The sequence below is a fragment of the Micrasema longulum genome, unplaced genomic scaffold (assembly GCF_059751315.1).
Source record: "Micrasema longulum isolate JH-2025_06_02 unplaced genomic scaffold, ASM5975131v1 h1tg001430l, whole genome shotgun sequence".
Lineage (NCBI taxonomy): Eukaryota > Metazoa > Arthropoda > Insecta > Trichoptera > Brachycentridae > Micrasema > Micrasema longulum.
This window is the reverse complement of record NW_028278616.1, coordinates 434,362-459,311: the sequence shown is the minus strand read 5'-3', so window position 1 is coordinate 459,311 and position 24,950 is coordinate 434,362. Positions and strand designations below refer to the sequence as shown.

Here is a 24,950-nt window from a genome sequence, read left to right as displayed (position 1 = left end):
CCATGGCTTTTACGAAATTCTGTGGGCGATGGAGAAATTCCAGATACATATTTAAAAACAGGAAAAAAACTGCATTAAGAGCACCTATTGGTACTAGAGAGACAAAAATTATGTTAACCAGTGTAATTATAAAATTTGGACATATATTTTTCAATACTGTTTTAAAACGATTCATTCTATATTTTTCAACGTTTTTTTCCCAAGTTCGCAACATGTGTCTTTATGCAAGGAATAAATCATTATTTTGAGTACACGAATTTTGTTTCTGCTAAAAACTGGACCTCTTGAAGAATCCAGTTTCCAATAATTATAAGCGTGCGTGCGCGCAATATTAATCTTCTGCGTGATACGAAGACGAAGTTTCACCAAGTACCAAGTATACAGTCTTGTATCATTCCGATGACGAGTTAACAAAACGCAGGAATCGATATCAAGATAATTATAGTTATCCAGAATTTGAAACATAGTCCCCGGATTGAATCTGAATCGAGAGACTGATCATTTTGTCTTCATGTATCGAATGATCAGGATTCACTGCATTTGAAGATCAATGCAATGCCCTATGCACCATTTAAAGCGGAGAAGGAAATTATTATTATGATAACTACAATACATCTCCAAGTCCAAAACCTGTATTAACTTATAAATAAATCAATAAATACAGTAGAAATTCTTTAATCTTTATTGTTCATCCGCATTACCTTTTACGATAATTAAAAACAAAACAACAATGTTGTTACCTAAATAAATGTATTACATAAAATGAAATCTAATGTAAGTAAATATCAGTATAACTATGCACATTGTATATTTAATGAGATGTTTTACTACAAAAACCATTCCAAAATTGGTTTTCGAGGGTTTTTTAGGGCATGAGAGTACCATCGGGAAATTTCCAAGTTATTTCAAAATAACAATTAAATTCTGGTTCTATTAACAACTACGATTTGAAGTTCCTAAAGAATATTCTGCATTTTACTATTTATAAAATTCTATGGGCGGTTGCGTTGCGGAGTTGTAAAAACACAAGCATTTGAAAGAAAGTGGATTGATAGGAATAAAAAATACATTCTCTTCTTTCATCTTATTCGGAGTCGAGAAATAAAAAGCTCGCGGCGAAAGCTTTCGGCAAAGCTAGTAAGCCCTTAGAAGGTAATTTAAGTTTGCAAAGATTTCTTCCCGTACAAGTTTTCCAAAAGGAAAAGAAAGGAGTTTTAGATTAAGATAGCGAAGATAAGGGTCAGGTCTAGACTAGTGATGTGTACGATCCGGCGATAATCGAATATTCACATTACTTTCATTTTGGACCATTTGATTTAAACCATAGGTGAGTAATCGTTCAAAGTAGTAACAAAATGGTAATCGGATACTAAAACATATGTCAGGAAAACCGTTTTTGCACCGCAACTTGAATAAAATATATAAATAATACAAAATAATGAATGATAAAATAAATTCACGCTAAAGGAGCTGCCGTGTTAGAACTAAAATAATCGATAGGATAATATAGGTCATAAAATAACCATACGATTAGCAAAAGTTACTCATACGAGTAAATTTATCGATTAATCAAGGACTACTTTACCCACTGGTCAATTATTTAAAAAATTAAAGTTTTAGATATAAAATTGCTATATAAAAAGATTTGTTTGCTTCAAATACATAAAGATAAAATAAATAGTAATATTTCTAGGTCTCAAAACGTAAGTACGCGACATAGAAAAGGTGGTAATATCGTAATTCCTAAATTAAAAACAACTACTGCACAACCTCATTATACTTAGAGAGGAATATTTTTCTTAAATGAAATGAACAAAGATAATAAAGAGTACAGTCAGAAATACAATATATTTAAGAAAAAAGTGAAAAATTACATCTTTAATTCATCTTTATGTAACACTGATTTAAAACATCGTTTATATATTTTTTGTAATTTATTTGTGTTGTTCTAAAAATATTATTAATTAAAATAAAATCAACTATTGTAAGACGTCACTCCCCATTATGTACACGAGAATTGTTTATTTATTTTACGTAATGGGAAACGTTAATGTAAATATATGTATTAGATTAATGTAAAAAAATGTATTTAGTTGTAATATCGTATTTTTATATGTTATTAATATAAAAAATAATTAAAAAGTGCACGAAAGCGATGCCAAAACTTCGTTTTGGTTTCACCTTCCTATTTTCCATAATCGATTGTATATATGACGGATTAAATATTATATATTACTATATCCGTCATGCACATCACTATCTAGATTCAAGGCGTATTAATCCGATTTATATTTTATTTATGCTCAAGTTACATCAAAGAAAAACTAACCAAAATCAGACCTTTATTTTTTATCAATTTATCGTAATCGTAACAAAGCTAAGGGTCCTAAAATATTAAAATCTAGACGTAAAATCGTAATCCCATAAAGATATCGGATCAACATCTCGGAGCCTGTAAAGTAAAAATGTATTTTGAGAAGTGCAATACGTATTGATTATTATTTACGTCAATTTTTAACGCCGCGCCATGTCACTTTAATAATTTATCACAGTGTAAAATAATAGGTTTGAGCAACCTTGTAATAGATCAGAATCAATTTGAAATTGATCGTGACATCGCCGATACGATACGATAATGACTGAATTCAGTCATTCACGATAATTTTTTGTTTGAACAGTGATATTGCATAATGCAACTATGACATGTAAAAAAAAATATTTATTTCAACGATGCATCATTATTTATAACATAACGTCGCGACGCGACGCGTCGGGTCAAAACAGCTTTTTTTTTCATTTCAAGGAAGGTTAAAAAGCAGTTTGTAATTTTATTTTAAGCGTCGATAAAATGATATTTTATTAAAAGGTGCAAAATTTGAGATTTGGCACAGATAGGAAAAAATATGTCGAAGTATTTAAGGTGTATTGAGTAGTATTTCGGCGAACATAAATAAAAAAAATTATAAATTTTTTAATTTGTTGCAACAGAGAGGGAAAACATTTTTGAGAAGAGAATGTGGGAGTCTAGACATTAACAGGGCTTATGACCTGTCATTGGCTGGTTTAAGTGGCCCCTTTACACACTGTGTAACATTCACCATTCTGCCTATGTTTGAACATCCACGTTTCCTCAACTCTTCCATCTGTTGACTTTTGTGAAGTAAAATAGCTGAAACATTTATCATGCGGGTGAGATTCATCCGGCTGAACCGTGGATGTTGAGGATGCTGAGGAAACGTGGATGTTCAAACATAGGCAGAAGGGTGAATGTTACACATTGTGTAAAGTGGCCACTCAAACCAGTCAATGACAGGTCATAAGCCCTGTAAATGCCGAGACTCCTATATTCCTTCTCAAAAATGTTTTCCCTCTCTGTTGCAACAAATTAAAATATGAACTCCTCCCTAGGGAGAAAATCCAGCCAGTCTGCAAGCATTTGAACCTACTCAAAACATTGTTGAATTTATAAACATTTTATGGTTAAAATAATGAAAGATTATTTGAAAAAGACAAGACGTCAATAATTCGAAACCCTGAAATGAAAATTACTTATTTATACGAATCTCTAATACAAAGTACTATAACATTTAAGTTTGTAAGTGAAAATTCTTGATGGAAGTTCATTGTAATTTATTATATAAATAAAACAAGAGTGATACTTTAATCCACAAATTTGGAATATCCAGTGACCGGTTTCATCGCTTTCGCGACATCTTCGAGACTGGTATCTTTATTAAAGAGTTAAATGTATTTATACAAAACAGAGGTAAGGATAGATAATTTAAAGTTATTATTAAAGATGTTTTATTTATATAATAAATTACAAAGTACTATTTTTAGAAGTTAGTATGATTTTCCTATTAAATTTGCACTTGTTTCGATACTCTCAACCTTAAAGTCACGAACGTCATTTTTAAAAAATGGAACACGTTTCCGTTGCGCGATTGTTTCTCCCGTCTGCCAATCACAATTGCGGAAATTCAGTCGGATATTCGCTTCCTCAGAGGAGAAATGAACGTGGAACTAAAAATAGAAAGGGTGAACACAAAATATTGAAAGAGGAAAAAATATTTTTGCAGTGAATTTTAATTTTGCAAATGAGAAATTGAATGCATGCAAAATATAATGGCTTAACCATAACGAATCTAGAATCTCGCTGCACTAATATAAATAATAAGCGTCGAATGGTACTCGCTTTTGTTGGAAAATTGAAGGAAACAGAATAACGTTTCCGTACGATTGCGGATGGACAGTTTTTTCTGAAACTTTTTTTTAAATCAGACGATCACGAAATTCACTCGTTTTCACTAAAGATGCTTAAAGGTTCATATTATTAGTAAACAGTTGAAAGGACAGCGTATGGATTTATATAATGCAATTTTTGGTCCTATTGAGGGGTGAGTTAATACAAAAAATACTAAATATTTTTCCCACGTGATATCTTGAGACTCATGGGAAATTCTGTCTATCATGGATTTGAAGCATATGGTTTTCAGGTGGAATAGCATTAGCGACCCTTTTAAATAAAAATACATGATTTCTACACTGCGTAAGATGTTAATATGCGCCCTGGAGCTCAATCACAGATGGCTATCGACATGCTAAAAAACGTGCTAAGTATTTGAGCGATCACCACGAACAATCATGAACACGCTGAAGTTATCGCGGTCGCGTTGCAAAACGCCATAGATAAGTTCCGTAGTTCCGTAGTCAAACGTCAAATCAAAAAAGTCAACACGCGTGTAATCTCGTGCCGGTTTGTTTTTTCGTTTTCAAGTTACAAACAATTACTATGGCGACTGCTTTTCTTAACATTTGGCTTGCCGACCGCCGGCTAAATGCAATACGGCACTCGAGAAAAATTGAAAGAAGGCGTGTGCGAGATTCAACCAATCCTCTTGAACTGACCGAAGTTGAATTTCGTACATTATTTAGAATCTCTCGTGAAATGGCTCGAGACTTAATGCGCACGCTAGGGAGTCATATGAGGAGAAAAAAATCTTTTGGATTACCGGTGTATGTGCAAGTAAGTAATGCTTTTATTAACCGCGTGTTAAAGTCATTCGTTTTGGGTGGTTTTGTTTTATTCATTTCCATACAATGACAATATCATGCCAGACAATCAAAACTGTACTTTTCTCATTTCAGATTCTAGCGCCAATTAGGTTTTTTGCTACGGGCAGCTACCAAAGGGGGACCAGTCAAGACTATTTTGTAGCCATAGGACAATCCACCCTCTGCAAATTGTTGCATTCTTTTATGGGCCTCGTGATCGAGAATTTGTATGGGACGTGGATATCCTTCCCGGGAACTTCTGCCGCTCGTGTACAAATAGAAAGGGAGTTTATGAGGAAATGTGGCTTTCCCCATCTGCTCGGGTGTATCGATTGCACTCATATCGCAATTTTTACTCCCACTGAGCACGAGGAATGCTACAAAAATCATAAAGGATTTCATTCCCTAAACGTTCAGATGGTGAGTTAGCATTTATTTTTTTATGTTATTAGTTTACAAAAAACAGATCAAAATACATAAATAGAGGTCAAGAGTAGGTAGATACATTATATCAATTTTTTTATTGTATCATTGCTAGTCTAACTAAGGTTATAGACCGGATAGTAAATAACAACTATCTAAATAAATTCAATACAATACAATAAAGCCTACTGCATAGTAGCAAATTAGGTAATTACACACTTATTAATATGATGTATCTTTTTTTGGGTGATTCTGTGTATATAGAAGTTGTTACGACGTATCAGCTACCATTGCAGGAGCTATCTTGTCATCATCAACATCGTGTAACAAAACCTCAGAACAAATCCAATACACACGTGGCACGTGGTCGCCAAAAAAAGATACATATCGATTACAGTGACCGTCGCACCTATTTACATACTTATTAGGAGAATCTGCTGGCAAACTCGCTTTGTGTAAATTGTAATAAATTGAAAGTAAATAAATAAATACATTATTTACAGGTATGTGATGCATCATTAAGAATTTTGAATGTGAACCCCAAGTTTCCGGGAAGTGTCCACGACCAATTTATATGGAACGATAGTGTAGTAAAAGTGGAAATGGCAAGACTTCACAATAATCACATGGGGACTTACTTTCTACTGGGTAAGAATCATAACAAATAATTATTATTCTTTCTTTATTATTCCTAATATAACTTAATAAATTTTGGATGTTGAGCATTGTTTACTTTGCAGGATAATATTGTTTTTATTTATTTTTAATTACATTGCTCAGCTAATTATATTTTTTCTCTATTGCTTTCGGATTAGGTAGATAGTTTTAGAATTTCTGTAACACATTGGCTTGTAAAATAACATATAATATTTTTTTTGCAGGGGACTCTGGGTATGCGAGTGAACCTTGGATGTTGACACCCATATTGCATGCCACAGAAGGTTCTTCCGAAGAACGCTATCCAAAAGCTCATTGTAAGACGAGATCTTGCATTGAGCGATTGTTTGGCGTTCTTAAAGCCATATTTCGCTGCTTACGAAAAGACAGAGTCCTTCATTACCAACCAAAGGTAGCCGGTCAAATCGTCATTACCTGTTGTGTGCTGTACAATATGATGCACCATTACAAGTATGTTTACTTTTTTTCCAAAATACTCATAGTGCATTAGATTAGTGTTAAATAACATGTAATCATTATTGTATAACTTTACAGATTGACTGACGCAATATACCAAATTAATGAAGATGTTGAAGAAGAGGCAGTGCCAGTGGTCAGCGAAAATGAAAATATCGGGGCGTTGACAGCCGCTATCCGTGCTCGCTCCTATATTGTAGAAACATATTTTTAACACTTATTTTATGTATTTTATCAATGATGAGTTAACAGCTATAAAGAGTTGAACTCCAAAAGATACTATTAAACTCTTATCATCATAGGGCCTTACTTATTAGATTTCCTTAAAGCAAGCTTATGCCTTTGAATAAACTATACCCGATATAACAATTTTCACCTGGTATAAGAAACATTTTCATAATAATCATTCCATGTCCGCTCCCTAGTTGGAGCATATAGTCTCTACAAAGAGCCTCCAAGCATAACCATTGCATTCTTATGATTCACCTAAATATTTCAGTTTTGGGGCCATTTTCAATGAGTTGTAAATAAGTCACTATTAGAATATATTTTATACTTTTAAAATTTTGAAGAATCTCACTCAAGTTCACTGCTAAAACAATGTTTTCTACTCTTACCTATTATGGTTATATTTTTACATTTTATTTTTCTACGGGCCGAGGTCAATATAAACACTTTTTTTAACAAGCAATAATTTTATTTGTCTTTGGTTTCCTATAATATATTTTACATTTTTATAAGCAATAGGTGGCAGAGGTGGTGGTGGTTTCATACTATTTTAATATTATATTACTTGCTAAATAATTCAATGCTTATATATATTTTTATTTTATTAAAAGTTTTGTTGTTTTTTTTAAAATGTTTAGATATTAAAAAAATAGTGTTATTAAAAGTTTATATTAGTTCTTGAGATGAACTAATAAAGCAGAAACTTAATAAAACATAAATAAATAAGTATATGTCTATAACGGTTTGAATAGTAAAAGATGATGCCATACATATTTTATTAATAATTATTGCAAATGAGATATAAATACTTAAAATAAAGTTAATCTTTTTTTCACTATTAATAAAATTTTGTGTCCTGACTGATTCTGAAGTGTGACTATAATATTCTATATGATCATGTTAATAAAATTGTATACCTTTCTAAAATTTGAATTCACTGTTTTCCCCTGCAAATATTTTAATTTGTGAAATAGCCTTTTTCAAAACATGATTGGACAATCAAGTATGTTAGGACTTCCTAAAATAGTTTACGCATTGACTCAACATTTGTCGCAGGAGGCAGGAATAAGGGATCTTTAAATGTCCACTTTTGATAGTCAAATGCTAAGCATATGTGGTGGCAACGGTTACTATTTGTCAATCATCAAATGTTGAGTATCGAGAACCTTAAATGCATTTTATAGAATTGCAGACACTTAAGAATTTCTAGTAAACACACATGTTTTCAACGTTTAAAACAAATAAAATGTTCAATTTATGTGTTCGGAATAAGGTGACTAGAACATTTTATTTGATTTTTCTAAACTTTTAACATATGCATCAACTAGAAATTCTAAACTGGCTGCCATACTTTTTAATGCATTTAAGCATTCTTTCATTATTTCCTTGGTCTCGCCGGAGTTGGTTACTAAATTCTGAAAAAAAAATAAGGCAATTAGAGCTACAAATCTTTTAAGTAGCTACCTAATTTTATTTATTATTTTAAAAGGAGCAGTTAAATGCTTATTCAAAAATCGAAACAAAAACTGTCAGTGCATACCATTAGTAAGAATATCTTGGATATATGTTTTTAATTGGACTAGGTACTGAATTTTAAGTACCTGTAAGTGGCAATTTGCATCTTTTTGTAACTGGACGACGTCTCCAGCTACTTCGTTTGCCACGGCACTGGCTACACTCGGGACTTTTCGCCGAGGTGGCCTTTCCTGGAGGCCGCAGGCCGACTGCTGGAGAGGAAGCGGACTTTCTCCAGGGGTAGGCTCCGCTAGAGCTCTCGAGGCGCAGGTTTCCACCGAAGCGTGGAACTCCTCTGACACCTGTGCGGCGTTGGCATCCAGGATGTTAAAGGCGATCGACACCGGCGCCCACGAGGTGTTGGCCTCCGGGATATTTATATCCCGAAGACCTAGTGGACTCCGGGGGATTAACTCAGACGCCCGTGATTTACCGGCAATACCGATAAGTTCCTAATTTTCACGAAACATAAATATTGTGTAAGTTGTGTAAACAAATCTTTTTTTAAGCTGGGATAAATTAGGAAGAAAACTAAGTACACATACTGATGATGGGCTGGCTTCCATGGGCCTCGAGATTGGACTTTCCGCTACACCGGTGCCTTGGGAACTGGCCGTCCCTATAATGCAGAGAACTTTTTTTGATACGTCACTAAGAAAAGGCAACGTATTGCAATTTCCCGTGGCGCTAAAATTTCTTCTGTTCTCTGCATTTTCTTGACGTGCCTTTCTTTTAATATCTCGCCATGTCTAAAACGAATATAAATATTTGATTTTTAATGTCAAAATATTATACCAGTCATCGAAACATTACTATTAATAATAACTATTCTTACAGTCTTCCACTGTTCTATTGTTTTGGGTGGACCTAACTGAGCCAATTCGTCAGCCAGCCGCTTCCACATCCTATTATTTTGTCGAAATCCAAGTGGACCTGTAAAACGGCCAGCAGCAAACTCTGAGTGGCCACCCATGAAAGACAAAAGCGCTTCCATTTGAGCTGGTTTAGTGCGCAATCTCTTACTGAAATTTAAATTTAACATGTAAAATGGCTCTTCCACCAAATGCCTTAAGATATATGAATGTTATATACTATAAAAAACTGCCCAGTAAAATCAAAGAAAATAAAACGTTGTGTTTGTTGTTTATCATGTACATACCTTCTTCAACATTTTTTTCGTTCAATTGCTTTCTCAATTTGATTCAAAACAAATAAATAGCATGATAAATTGTGAACAAAAAAATAAAACGAAATTATTTTACTTACAGTTTAGGAATATTCTCCATAATTACACCGGTAAAATTCAAATATGTGACGGATTGAGCGTTGCGAAAAGTAAATATTTTGAATTTTGACATAAGATATTAGGTGTTGCCAAGCATCAGGTTGAAGTATGACAATATTAAAAAATATAATAATCCCGATCGATAACTTTCACGTATGTTTCATTTGTGACCGCGCATACGATAAACAATCACGGCGAGAAGTTGTTATCACGCCGCTAATTAGCACGTCGATAGCCATCTGTGATTGAGCTCCTGGGGTCTTTATCAGAAGGGTTAATACCAATGCATCAAAGCTCAAGGGATATTACATCCTGTGGAGTACGTAGTTTCTACCATCAGCTAACTAAAAACAATATGTAATGTAAGTACATGACATAAATAACCTTTTTAAGATCAGATAAAAAAGAAAATCAATGTCGCATTTTTCACACATCCGTCAGTTATTTATTTATTTAATTTAATTTTACAACACGCCCAAGGGGCATTTACAAAAAATATACAGGTAAGTACAAACATAGTAAGTAATAATTTAAAAAATAAACAACGCTTTTTTGTATACATGTAGAAACAATAAAAAGCATACTGACATGAAAAATAAAAAGTGAAACTTTGCATAGTAAAAAATCATTATACCAAAATCATAGTCATTGTTCTACTATCACGACGACGGTTTCACTGATGAGAAATATGTCGAGCTCCAGAGTGAACATGTTCAGCTGCCTTTAACTCAATCACAAATAACTATCGCCGTGCTAATAAGCGACGTGATAACAATTTCTCACCATGGATGTTTATCGTATTCGCGATCACAATGCAACATCCGTGAACACTTAATAATGTCAAAATATTTACGTTTCGCGACATATAATCCTGCTGCGCAATCACATATTTGAATTTTACCGGTGTTAATTATTGAAAATATTTCAAAACTACTAATTTTATTTATTTATTTATTATTTATCGCTATTTATTACATTTAGCCGGCGGTTGGCCAGCCAAATGTCATGAAAAGCAGTCGCCATAGAAATTGTAATTCAAGTTTAACTTTTTTGTATTAGATACTCCTTACTTGGCGGCCTCCGTGGTGTAGTGGTCAAGACGCTTGACTCACGCACGGAAGGTTCCGGGTTCGATTCCCGGTGAGAACACAAAAATTAAAATGTGATTTTTCTCAAGCCTGGGTGCTCTGTGATGTAATTCACCACTGTAATTAGGCCTCCTGGCCTGTTGTGGTGCAAAAGAAAATGTAAAATGTAAAAATGTACTATTTGGCAAATGCAATATATTGTTTTATTTTTTATAGTAAACGCCGATTTTTCGCCAGTAAACTGTATTTATTTACGAGGAAAACAAAAAACAAACCGACACAAGCGTTGACTTAGAGATTACACACGTGTTGACTTACGACTGCGATAACTTAAGCATGTTAATTATTGTTCATTGTGATCGCTCAAATGCTTAGCATGTTTTTAAGCACGACGATAGTTATTCGTGAACTGAATGCTCTTCCTATCGGCATGACCAGAGGCAGGTTGGTCCTGGAAGCAGGGAAGTAAAGTAGTCCATGTTGACGCTGTAGGAGATAAACATCCATAAAGTCAATTTTATCATAATTATTATTCCCTTTCCGCATTTAATGGTGCATAAGGCACTGCATTGTTACACTAACTACAGTGTATATTAACAATTTCTGTTACATGATGTTCAATCTTACGATTTAGGTGCGAGTCCAAGATCAATAAAAGAGTGCGGTGTAAAACTACAGTTAAAAAAATAAATAAATTTAAAACCAATATTTCGCGTCCACCCTAAAAGTAATCAAACCTAGGACCTGGAGCATGGTGGGCGAACGCGCTGACCATTAGATCACGAGTCGAATTAGTTTGATGTTCAATAGTAAATACAGGTACTAGTCATATTATTTTTTAATGATTTGTTTTCTCTATCTACTTTCAGAAGAGTGGGACGAGTTGGTAGAACGGCGGTGTGGGAGTAATGTGGGTGGACATATTATAGAATAGAAAGAGATTATAGAGATCATCTGAGAATTCTGTCTGCCACTTGAAGCAAAAAGATTTTAAACGAGAATTTTATTTATCTGTCAGAATATCAAAGGAACGCGAACATAAAGGGATTGAGGAAGTTCAGTGGTTTTTTTGTTTGTTAATAGACTATTAAACTAAGCCGAAAAAATTTCAATTTTTAAAAATCGTTTTATCAGCGATTTTATGCGGTATGATTTTTTAAGTTTTCCATTTCTGAAATAACTCCGCGTGTGACGTCAGAGGTTCTCTTCAGCTTATTTTCTGTCAGTTCTGTCGATTGGTCAATTTACAGTAAGCAAACCGGATATCTTTCTCAGCTCTCTTATCATTGGTTGATTCACATGAACCAGCGACGTCGTTGAAAGTAGTTCGTTTTTTTTTTTAAATTTTTTTTTTGTACATTTTCAAGAAACTTTGCTGTACAATGTAATGCTCTATTTTTCATGGCGCGCTAGAAAATATGTTTCGTATCCAATTTCCCATGGGGCTGAAGTTCCTCATTGAAAAACACCATTCATAAACATAAGTCTTATTTCATATTATTGATATTTCTTGATAAAACTCCATAGTTAATGATTTTGATAAAATTATAAATAAAGTTATCAATAAAACTTCTCGGTCAAAATAATAAAAAAGTAAAACTAAACCAAGAAGTTTTATTGAAAACTTTATTTATAATTTAATCAAAATCATTAGACTTATTTATTTATTTATTCATTCAAAATTACACTCGTTTAAAAATAAGGGAACTTATCAAGGGTTATTAGACCGTGCTCGTGTCAAGCCATAATAATTAACAATATAAAATCCATAGTAAAATCAATTATTAAAATATAATGACATGTGATGCAATATAATAACAACCCAGAAAAAATGTATAAGTAATTAATAATAAAATTCCAAAGAATACAATTTAAAAAAGATAATCAGACATAAATATTGAAATGTAAATTAAAAATTATATAAATTTAGATTCATATTATTGAAATCAACAAAATAGAAGTATAATAGTAAAATATAGTAGTATTAAAAAAAACAAAATAATAGTATCATTGGAATAAAAAAGAAAATATATATATGTATAAAAAGCATAATTGAAATGATAATTAAGATATGGTTTCTATAAACTCACTATATACTATAGTAAGAAATATGAGTAATAAATAATATGCCAAATAAGATTGAGTACTAAATTAAATATAACATAATAAAAAAACCTAAAAATATCAAGATATAATAATAAAAAGCAAATAAAAGTAAAAGTATGGAAGGAAAGCAGATTTGTAATTTTTTTGCTAATTGCTAATCTCGAACTTTAAAAAAATTGACAATCTCGTCCCTATCGATGTGCAGCAACCAATTGCAAACATTTTCCTTAAATACATTAGCACTTGTGAAGTTCTTTATGACTGCAGGAAGTTGATTAAAAAAATTCTGAGCCAGAGAGGTAAAGTTTCTTTGAGCTTGCTTTGAGTGAGTTATTCCAAATCTTAAGTTTATTCATTTTTAAAAGAACATCAAAATTTAATTATTCTACAAAGGGTAAAATGTACCGGTGAACACGTTAGTGTTCTGTGGCCTTATGCTGTGACTAATTCGTTTCGTGGATTCATTTGTATAGAATGAGAAGAGAAATATGGTGTTGATTGCGTTAGAATAAGGTGAATATATGACGAACGAACGAACTTACGAAACGAAATTTCGACATGAAACTAAATATGTAGATAACAAGCATATGATAATTTTTATCATTTACCATCCGCACCCAGTGGTGCATAGGGTACTGCATTGATAAACTGCACTGGTGTGTGGTTCAGTGATTGTGTTGTAGGTGATTTTGCATGCACCCTTATCAACAAATCTTCTGGTTCAACCCAAAATTAAAATTGGTGTTTTGTTATCTGCGATCTTTTTCGTTTATCGTCGGCCTCGCAGTGTAATGGTCAGCGCGTTTGCCTACTACGCAAGAGGTCTCGGGTTCGATTTCCGACATGGCTAATATGAAATATTTATTTATTATTTTTATATTTTTTTTTGAAAAATTATTTATTAACCCTTACGGATTTTTAAATTATTAAAAAATATTTTGAACAACAGAGTATGAAAAAAATGCATATATTATTTTTGGAAAATGAATGTAATAATCCGTAAGGGTTTAAAAAATAAGTTTTCAAATAAAAAAAAATAATAAAAAAAATAATAATTTTTTTAAAAATAATAATAAATAAAATAAGAAAAAAATTATATTTACAAGAAATTTTTATTTAACGCATCTAAAACTTTATATGAGAGGCTCTGGCGTCAAAGAGTATTGGAGATTTTTTGACTAGAATCATAAAAAAACATAGTAATGATAAATTTTTAAAAAAGTTTTCATTTAAATTAACGTAGCGAGTACAGTTTCGTGGTTTTGACTGTAATCTGTAATCCCCAACGGTTAAAAATTTTATGCCCTGACGAATGGTAATCTGTCCAGCTATTTTGAAAATCGGCTTAATTCCGGACACGGTGTGGCGGTAACATGAAACGTTTGATAATACCAACGAAAATAACTACGTGGGTAGATCTACTGACCACTAACAGCTCAATATAATAATATTTTATCATAAACAAACCTTTTTTGTCTAGTATGTGAGGTATATCCGCCATATCCGGTCCATTCACATGGTTTTGGAAAAAAATATTTACATGAAAAATACTATTAATAAGGCACATCAAACACAATATATTTATTATGTATGACTAAGTTACGTATTAGGTGTTAACTTAAGTTGCGTCCGTTTTTTTTTTCAAATTTAAATGAGCACCAAAACTAAAACAAAATGGTAAAGTTAACAAATTACAACAGGGATGTAGAATACCTTAGAAAAGGGAATATGAAAGTCTAGGCATTTACAGAGCTTATGACCTGGCATTGGCTGGTTTAAGTGGCTACTTTACATACTGTGTAACATTCACCATTTTGCCCATGTTTGAACATCCAAATTTCTTCAATTCTCCCATTTGTTGATTTAAGTGAAGTTAAAGAGCTGAAACCTTTATTGTTGTGAAGAGATTAATTTAATCGAATTATTTTACAATTATATATATAGATTCCCCGGTATTAAATACGTATACCTACATATTTATGCGATATTTTTTATTTTTTAAATATGGTCTTCTTTATTCGAACAACGAAAACACATTAGCTTTTACTGATTATGATAAAATTATAAATAAACTTATCAATGAAACTTCTGCGTTTAGTTTTACTTTACTTTAGTTTCACTTTGCTTTACTTGAAGATGCCTACTTAGGCGAAAGCGTTAATCGGTCAAAATAATAAAAAGTAAAACTAAACCAAGAAGTTTCATTGATAAGTTTATTTATAATTTTATCATAATCATTAACTGTGGAGTTTTATCAAGAAATATCAACAAAAAACATCAATCATCATCAGCTTTTCTTTTTTAAAAGCATTAAATAGTTTGTTATCGGACGTTCAGACATTAGATAGGTACTTTATTTCAGAAGGAATATCGCACATCCGATAAGAGAAAAAGTGTGTAAGCCCAAAAAGTTAAATAACACGTCTTTATATAGTTTTTTTTGTTTTTAATTTCACCTTTCAAGTAATGCTGATATGTAATTTATATTATATTTAGATTTGTTTAGAAAAAAATTAATTTTTAAAGGAAATGTCAATTGCCATAAAGAACACATCTGATTTTATAATGACAGTGTTTGAGAATGGTCGCGTTCAAATAAGTGTTAATTTTAGTGTGCCATTCATTTTGTACATTTAACAATAAATCACTATTTTATCGGAGGTTCGATACACGTACACGAACTAATAAAATAAATAGTATTTTAGTAAGATAAGAACAATGTTTTTTTACGAAATTACAACAGTGTTTAAAGTATTTTTATTTTCTATAATGTCAGATGACTGTCAACAGTCGCAAAAAACAAAATGGCTTTTCTATGACAGCCTTGGGTAAGCATTGACCGTGATACTGCTGCATCGAACACAGGAGAAAGTTCTCGACTTATTTAGTTAGGTAGGTGTATCGATTGGTAAATTGGTGTCGATTTTCCCATAAGGGCGATACTGGCGAGACAATAATGCGCGGGTTCCGTCAGTTCCGTGTCGGATAGAATTAAATTATAGTTGTGCTGCAGGCAATTACGGCCATTTTTAACAAAGCTGCGTTGTTTTAATGCCCTTGTTGTTATTTCGAATTGACGAGTTGTAGTTATTTTATTATGTACGGATCAGTTAAAAATAACGGTAGTTAACTCTTTACATCTAGAAAGTAGGTAAAATAATGTATTTTAATGTATTGCTAAAATGCAAAAGTCGTTTATTTTCGTCATTTGATTAGACATCTTAATACTCTGTATAAGATGAAATCAGTTAAATAATAATTAAAACATGTTGAAATATATTTCCAAAGAATATGGGATTGCCATTTGCCTGTCATTGGTTGGTTTTAGTGATCACTAACTTAACACACTGAGTTAAATAAATCATGCCCTAGGGGTAATAATGTGTGAACCTATATAGAAGCCCTATCACCATGTTTCATAGAACGCAAGCGATGTTGGTTAGCAACCAATTGATGGCCATTTTGTTTTGCTTGACAACATAAACATAACGGTTCGATCGGATGCTTTTGTACCTGTGCTTGGCTTTGTTTGTAAATAACTTGGATATTTACGTTATAATAAATAAAAATCGACTATGGTGAATTGCAGTATGTTTGGTTGCAGCAGTAGATTTAAAAAAGCAAATTTGTTTTTTCATTTTATTTTTAACATTAAGTAGTATAATTTCCTTTGATATTTTATTAGCACCAGATATATTTTTTTAAATTATGGAACAAAATACAGTGTTTTAAAAAACGATAAGACTTTAATACTTTTTAAGACAGTTTAAACATGTGTTTTGCGTGTAAGTTTCAGTAAACCAATGCGTCTCGATACTGGCTTAAAGGTAAAAGTTTCAATAAATAAAAACATAAAACATATTTTAATGCAAATTAAGCTTAAATCAAACAATAAAAAATATAACTGGAAAAAATATTTAATCTTTTTTTATGATTTTAGGAATTACATAAAATATAAAAATAGCCAAATTGCTACATTGAGTGGGAAGAGGGTAAAATAAGCGATTTAAAAAATATATATATTTCTAGGTATGGCTTTGAGAAATTATTTAGGTTTTACATAAAACATAAACGACTATTATAAAATGTGAAACAAAGCAATAAAAACAAATTGAAGAACGTGCAGCAGATCATAACGAAATCTTCTATGTAACCTAACCGACCAACATTCCAACATTATACCTATACGTATGTGGCAATATTTATAAGAAAAAAGTAGGAATATGGTAAAAGATCCATTTGCAACTCCTGTATGTAACGTATTCAATTTCTAAAAATAACCCTTTTGATCTAGTGGTAAGATATTAATGAACAAAACGATCGTAAAGGGCTTTCCGACACGTGTTTCAAATGAGTTACGACGTTTCTCAAAGTGTTTATTAGCAAAATAAGATACTCCAATGGAACTGGTTAATCATTGACAGAATTTGAATTGAATTATAATTTCTAGACTGTTTCTGGAAGGATTAAGTATACAGTTCTGTGTGTGTAAAAGAACCAGAATCCTGGGCTTTCGATTGAATGCTGCTCTCAGGTAAAAATCCTGAAAGAAATCGAAAGGAGAAAAGTAGGCCGCGTAGCTAAGTGGTTGGTGCATTTGCCTACCATGTTTGGGATCCCGGGTTCGATTCCTGGAATAGTCAGCATGAAATATTTATTTTTAGGAGAATTTACACAAAAGTATTTCATTGTCCTTGGACTGCCACCTGAAGCGTAAGATTGATCACCTTACCTTCCTGTACAATATGATCGAGATACGCTGAATTTTATTTAACAATGCAAATCCCTACACACCATCGTGTGCTCATAAGGGTGGTCCAGGGCGCGTTTTATAATGAAAGGTTAACAGAGTAATCTTTGTAAAATCAATTTTGTTTTTAAATCATTTTTAATTACAAGCTACGTCGGTAGTCGGTTATACTAATTTTTATACAAAAATCGTATAGAAAAACGATTTTATTTTATAGACAGTTGAATCGGAGCCCAGGGGTGCTTTTCTGAACCACTCTCAATAATAAATCTTCTCTATCCCCGGGAGTGGTTAATTTGGGCGACTAATTTTTGCTGCATACATGGCCACACTAATGATTAAACGTCAAAAAATATGATCACGTGAAATCAAACATGATGATTTTTATTTAGAACATTACTGCGACCTGCATTACCCTAAACACTTAATTAGGTTGAATAGACCAAACCGTTTTACTTTTATTTCCCTTTTTGAAGCAGATGTATACAACATTCGACTTTTGGTCATCAGTGTCGCCATTATACAGTGTCATCGCAGTAAAAAAAAAATTCTTCAAATTAATCACTCTCTAGGGGGTAGAGAAGATCCAGAATATCACCACTGGTGTAGTTTAAACTGTCTAAATAAACTTATGTGGTCTAATAACGTCTTTGATTAAAAAAATGATCTTTAATTGAAAAAAAATAACAAAAAAAATTACGTGCTTAATACTTTATATCGGCTGTTAAAAGGTAATAAATAAATGCATATAATATAAAAGCGTGTAAAGTAATGTTTTTAAAAATTGTTTCCCACCGAAAAGTCTTCAGACTTAGTGGGTAACTAATTATAATATGTTACTAAAAATACCAAATAAACTGAATGAAATGAACTTAATTTAATTTAATTTACTAATCATCGTGTTCCACAATATTAAAGCCAATTCAATAAATATATAATAATAATAGTAACATGTTTACGTTTGCGCTATTTCAAGATTCAAATAAGTAAAATATTTGTGTCAATGAAAGCTTGCACAGTTTGAGAACGGTTGGGTATTTATTGATCGTGAGCACACCTGTGAGGTGAAGCAGATATCTGCCGATGTCGGTACACTGGTGATTTGATATTGCAATGGATCCACACTTTCGAAACGAGAATATAACTTAGCTACCCGGGGCTGCGATTACAAACGCTATCCTCATAGGTACATATCGAGACGGTATAAAGTAAAATCGATATGTATATATATAATATGTAACAAGACCAAAATAAGAGAGTGGCTACTCGATCAAAAGTTTATATACGAATAGTTATGAAACTAGCTTATGTGTAAATATTTTTATTTCTTTCTTGGAAAAAAAAAACTGTTTATTTGTATTTAGGGAACCGATCTTTCCGGCTGTTAATTATATCTGTAAATTCATTGTAATTTTAATCACTTACACTCAAGGTAGCCCCTTTTTGAAGATTGCTTTATGCGACCGCAGTTGCTCGATTCACCTACTGTCACGAAAAGATAGCTTAGAAAGGAACCGCGTCTGCAGATGCGTTCGCCATAGAAAAAGTCAGAAAGATTGGTTGCAATAATATATTCTCTGTGACGACTAGCAAATGTAACTCGTTACAACATACATACGTTTTCAAATAATATCAAGGAACTATTTGAATTTCATAAATGTAAACTCAGAGTGTTGAAAATTTGGATTGTAACTTACCAGAATTAAATATGTTCAACCATGATTCCTCTCATTTGACCACTCAGTGCACTAAAAACAAACAAAAAATACTATTAGTTTAAAATACAACTCATGATATACTTAATACGGAAATAATAAACAAAACAAAACAATACAACACACATTGAGAAATATTTAAAAAATTGATTTAATCGATTCAATAATTAATCAAACTTAAATTCAGGTGGTTAAGTTGTCATGATTTATTTTTGAAAAATAAAGGTCTTTCCAAAAAAAAATCATTTACAGACTTACCAACCTAATTGATACGTCATGTCGGTAGGGATTTCAAATATATATAATATTTATATGTATAAAACATTGAGCATATATTATTTATTTCAATGGAAAGTTGTTACCATTGTAATTTATTATTATTATTATTATTTCTAATATCCATAGAGTAAAATCGAATTTCTATACGAAAATGTGTACCTATATACTATATCTTTGTATGAAAAACTGAAGTATCAGCGTCGAATCAACTGTAATTGAACATGCCTAAAAGATATTTTAAATAAATATTAAACTTTTCATACAAAAATATCCATTTTACTTTATGGACAATTAAAGATAACCCAGATAACTTCCCATTGCCATACGGTCATGGTTAGATAGGTCGACATGTTAATAACAAACTTAATCAAATATTTCATGTTATTTTGCCATATTTATTGCATATTATGAATTATTACTTATAGGTCGATATTTTTGACGGTTAACAGTGACAAGATCCGAAGAGTGTTTTAAGCGAGTAGTTGTAATATAAAATAATATATACTATAAAATAACTATAAAATAATAAACAAAAGAATCGTATGCATAATATACCGTAAAAATCAATAAATGCCAACAAATTTAATCCTGTCCTGACCCTGATCAGCCTCTCTATAATAATGGACAGAGGATCGGGAGTTCACATACTTGGGAGTTCACATACTTGGGAGTTCACATAACTGAAGATGGAAGCATTAGCATGCACAAGAGGCTAGCAACCCTTAGCAACTTTTAACATGGTGCGTGTTGTCTGGACCTCTAGTCTATCTAGACCATGGGTGGCCAACCTTTTCGGCAGCCGGGCCAGATTTTGGAAATGAGATTTCCTACCGGGCCGTACAACAAAATTTCTTCTATTATTCAATGCAAATAATAAATACGTATATTTTTTAAGAAGATATAACAAAAATGAGATTCAAACATATTTATTAGATTAGAGTTACAATACAAAAAATAGCAATCCAAAAAACTATCATAAAAAATAAACAAAATATAATAAATTTTATATACCGTAGGTATGTAAGATTATAGCAAATGGAGACAGATTAAAGCAGGTTGAAGAATTTGTATATTTGGGAAGTATGTTTACAAGAGACGGAAATGTGGATAAGTACATTAAGAGAAGGGTTAGTGCCGGAAACATAGTTAATGGTGCCTTAAAATCGATAGTGGCAAATAAGGACTTATCGAAAAAAGCAAAATTAGCAGTACATAACGGAGTTCTAGTATCAACCCTTATGTATGGTAGTGAAGCGTGGTGTTGAAAAAAGAAGGATGAAAGTAGACTGAATGTTGTTGAAATGCGATCTCTCAGGCGAATGTGTGGTAAGATTATGTATGATAGGTGTACAAATGTCAAAATTAGAGCGAGTGCAAGGCTGAGATAAGCATTATCGACAAAATTAAGAAAGGGCTCTTACGATAATTTGGTTATGTGGAGCGAATGAGTGATGAAAGAACGGCTAAAACTTTTTTTATTGAGATTCTTCATTGTCCAGTGTGTAACAATTACAAGTACTAAATTGTACAACATAAAAAATCACACTGTTATTACATTCAATATTAGTTTTTGTGTTAAATTATTATAAAATAAACGAGTAGGTGTGCCCAATGCACCTCTAGGTGCAATTAAAAATAGGGACGCAATGGAATAAATATAATTATGAAAAAAAGTATAAATACGAGTTTATTGAGTTCAATTACAAAAAAGAGTAGGCGTTTAGGAATGACAACGAATATAATTCGTGAGATACCCGAAATGTTATGTCTATCTCATTCCTTTTTTAAAGCGAAAACTACTGGAGCGAGAAGGACGCAGAACACAAACAGGTACAAGTCAATAAAGTTAACAGCTGAAAAGTGTTTTCGTAACGGTCGTGGGAACGCTAAGAGATTAATGCAGAGTAATAAAATATCTTGTCTTGTCATAGTTGTTAATCTTGTACATACTTGGTAGAGTAAGTCTTTAGTGAGAATGATTACACTACTTGGATTCACATCATCTTAATAATGTGAGATGTGTGTTAAGGTTAACATCCAATTAAAAAGTGATCAAACTTGCGAGTTTTTATAGGCATTTTTGTCATTTTAAACTTATGCCACTTGAGGTTGTAAATCGTTATAATTTATGGTACCTAATTATTTTTTAGCACTAAAACTTTAAATAATAGTTCAATTTTGATAAATATTTTTGACTAAACGGAGAACCTACATATTTGAGAAGGTAAAATGGATGTGTATTATTTATGGGAATCATGACTTTTCACTGGTAGATTAAAGTGAAAATCCCTTTACACACTGTGTAACATTCAACATTCTGCCAAAGTATTTTTTTTCTTTGAATCTCGAAGTAAGGCACAAATAAAAATATTCTTATGTGTGTAATATACATAGTTTTCATTTATAAGTTGTTCAACACATATTTCATAACATTTAGTTTGAATTTATCATCATCATTCCCTTTTCGCACCTAATGGTGCATAGGGCACTGCATTGGTACACCAATCGCAGGGTATCTTGATATTTTTTTTTGTTACATGAAGGTAAGATGATCGGTCTTACGGTTTAGATACCAGTCCAGGGACTATGAAATATTCTAGTGCGAAAACACCATTTTAAAAAAATATTTCCTATCAATCATATCTGGAATCGAACCCGATACCTCTTGAGTGGTAGGTAAACGCGCTGACCATTACACTACGAGGCTAATCCATTACACCACAAGGCCGACATTAATTTGTTAGTTTAAATTAGGAGTAAAAATTTGTTTTTTTCCCATATCATTTTTTGTTGCTTTATATCAATTAAATTTTGTGACTTGAAAGTCTGATTTTAACCTTTTCTCTGGTATTGTGATCATGTTCAAGTTGACTTTTTTTTTTCGTGGTTTTTGAACTCTGTTGGGAATAAAGACGAAACAAGGTTTTAAATTTTAACTACATGTTGAAAATGATATCCGCTGGGCCCAGACTACTCCCTCTATCCCAATTCCCCTTTCTTCTCTAACTTATACAGTGTCCATGCAGCTCGACTGTGGAATCATCTCCCATTCACGGTCAAAGATGTTAATGGTGGTTTAACTTAAGCTGGCGCATTCAGAAAACTCACACTAACGCATTTCAAATCTACAGGATGTTGATTAAAAAAATGTTGTATTAAATTTTAACCAAATGCGCTATCTTTTTGTAAAATTCGGTGTTGGATTTGAGGCTTGTGTATATGAAAAAAAAATTGGTTGAGAAAATGTAATATCAATTTACTAAAATACTTTGTTTCATTATTTTATATTTTTTAAATGTTGCAATTTACTCATTATAATCCTTCCAAGCACAAGGGACAATTTAAATTTGAAAAAAAAAATTTTTGAATAGTCAATTACTCTAGAACTAGAATGCGAAATTGTGTAGATTGTATATATAAATAACAAGATTAATTGTTTATCAATAAATGTGTAGACATATTTTCTTCGATATAATTTGTACTGTGCATTTTAATTACATTCTATTAATTATTATTATGATGAACACAAAATAATTAAATAAAAAACATGCTTGTTTAAAAATAAATACTTGTAAATATATGACATTATAAATTTTAAAAACATTTGATATAACAATATAGAAAACAGTATTCTGTACATAAAAAATGTTTTTGTGTAAGTTTTGCGAAAGCGCCATCACTACATAATCGACCTATTCATGATTTGATTAAATGAAAATACCTTCATATTTATAAACCAGTGTTTTTAATCCGTAACTTAATACCCGTACATATTATTATATTTTTAATATTAAGAATCGCAGCGAAATTCAGACGAACGCAGAAGCATTCTGTGTATATTGTATTACCACATCATTAGCGACTAATAAAGCAATAGTTTTCTATGTCACGCTCATAAGCGCGTCTGAGCGCGAGAGAGACAGAGATTATTTTCATAATGCGTATGCCGTGCGATGTCATTCCATGGGCTTATTCACGGATACTACACAATGCGTATGTGTAAGTTTAGCGCACGCGCCAGCTTGAAAAATCCACCACTACTACAGTATCTCTGTTTAAATCACGTCTGAAGAAACATCTCCTTTCTTTTCCTCGATCTCTCCTCCTGTCCTCTTTCCTCTTTATTCCATTTTCCCTTAGAGTAATAGTATTGATTTAAGATAATTTATATACAAATACAGTTGTTTCTGTATTTGTATTTGTTTTTTATTTCGAATACAAACAGATGTACAGGTTAAATTCATTCATAATATGGTCAAATTTATAATATATTTAAGTATTTTCTTAGGTTTACTAATATAACGTATAAAGATTTATTCTTCGGGATTTTATAGTGTACTTTTATTTAAAACCATTAGAGAGTAGATTGTAGTCCCATACAGTTAATCACTTGTTGTGGTCCCGTTACTAGTGTTTCGGACTCACGGCTCAAAGTTCCGTGGTTCGAATCCCACTCTACCCCAACTAGATTCCCGTACTCTAATAGTGAGTTATTTACAACTCGTTGAAAACGGCCCTCAAAATTAAAAAATTGGGTGAATTATTAAAACGCAAATATTTCTTTATTAAATATAGCTAATAAACTCTTAAATTATTGTACGTCCATATTATGGACACATGCTATTTGAAACACGGGCACTGAAACGAAAACATGTGTTGGAAGTAAGTATGGTAATGCAGTTAACTGTAACCACAGTATAAACGTTAACCACACGAGGCATTGAATATTGATTTGCTTATAAAACATCATTCGACCGATTCGCAGAACTGTAAACATGAACGGATTAACATTACTGACACCTGAGTTCATAAAATCTGTTACTTTACCCGTTTTTAACAAACAAAATCAAAATTGATGGTTTGTGGACACACGTATTATATACCTGTAATCAAACATATACGAGAAGCTGGCGCAAAGCGATGGAGATAAACCCGAAATTTCCGATTTTGAGATACGCATGCAAATATGTTAATAAATTAAATAAATGAATGTTTTTAAATAATAAAATCTGACGTTCTGAGCAGTTCTTTAGTTTTTTGAAGTTTTTCGATTTTTTTTCTCTCTTTCTGTGTTCTTTATATGTGTTCATCGTTCCATACGATATTTCTTAGGCATCCAGATGTTTTACTAACTGAGATGGATATGTTCTAATCATCACTGCCACTACGGCTGCAACGCCTGCGTGGCATTTGATGTTAACGACCTTATCTCCCTTAGTAGGTTTACCACTTCATTCATTCTTGAAAGGGTTTTTATATATTTATTCTGCTTGTATAATAAAAGGGTTTTGGCTTATGTATTGTTTTTTTTATTTTTTATTTACAATTTTAAAAAACCCGTTAGGGTTACATTAGAAATTTAATATTGTCTA

At 32.0% G+C, this 24,950-nt stretch overlaps 1 protein-coding gene across 2 annotated transcripts in view; it reads right to left on the bottom strand.

The window, feature by feature from the left end:
- Arl4 (ADP ribosylation factor-like 4) overlaps positions 1 to 24,950 on the bottom strand; it is a 212,177-nt gene that overhangs the window by 113,466 nt on the left and 73,761 nt on the right. For both annotated transcript variants that reach the window (XM_088235728.1, XM_088235727.1), the window contains exon 2: positions 19,282 to 19,332. The gene's annotated coding sequence lies outside the window, so the exon portion shown is untranslated. The remainder of the gene's footprint in view (positions 1 to 19,281; positions 19,333 to 24,950) is intronic.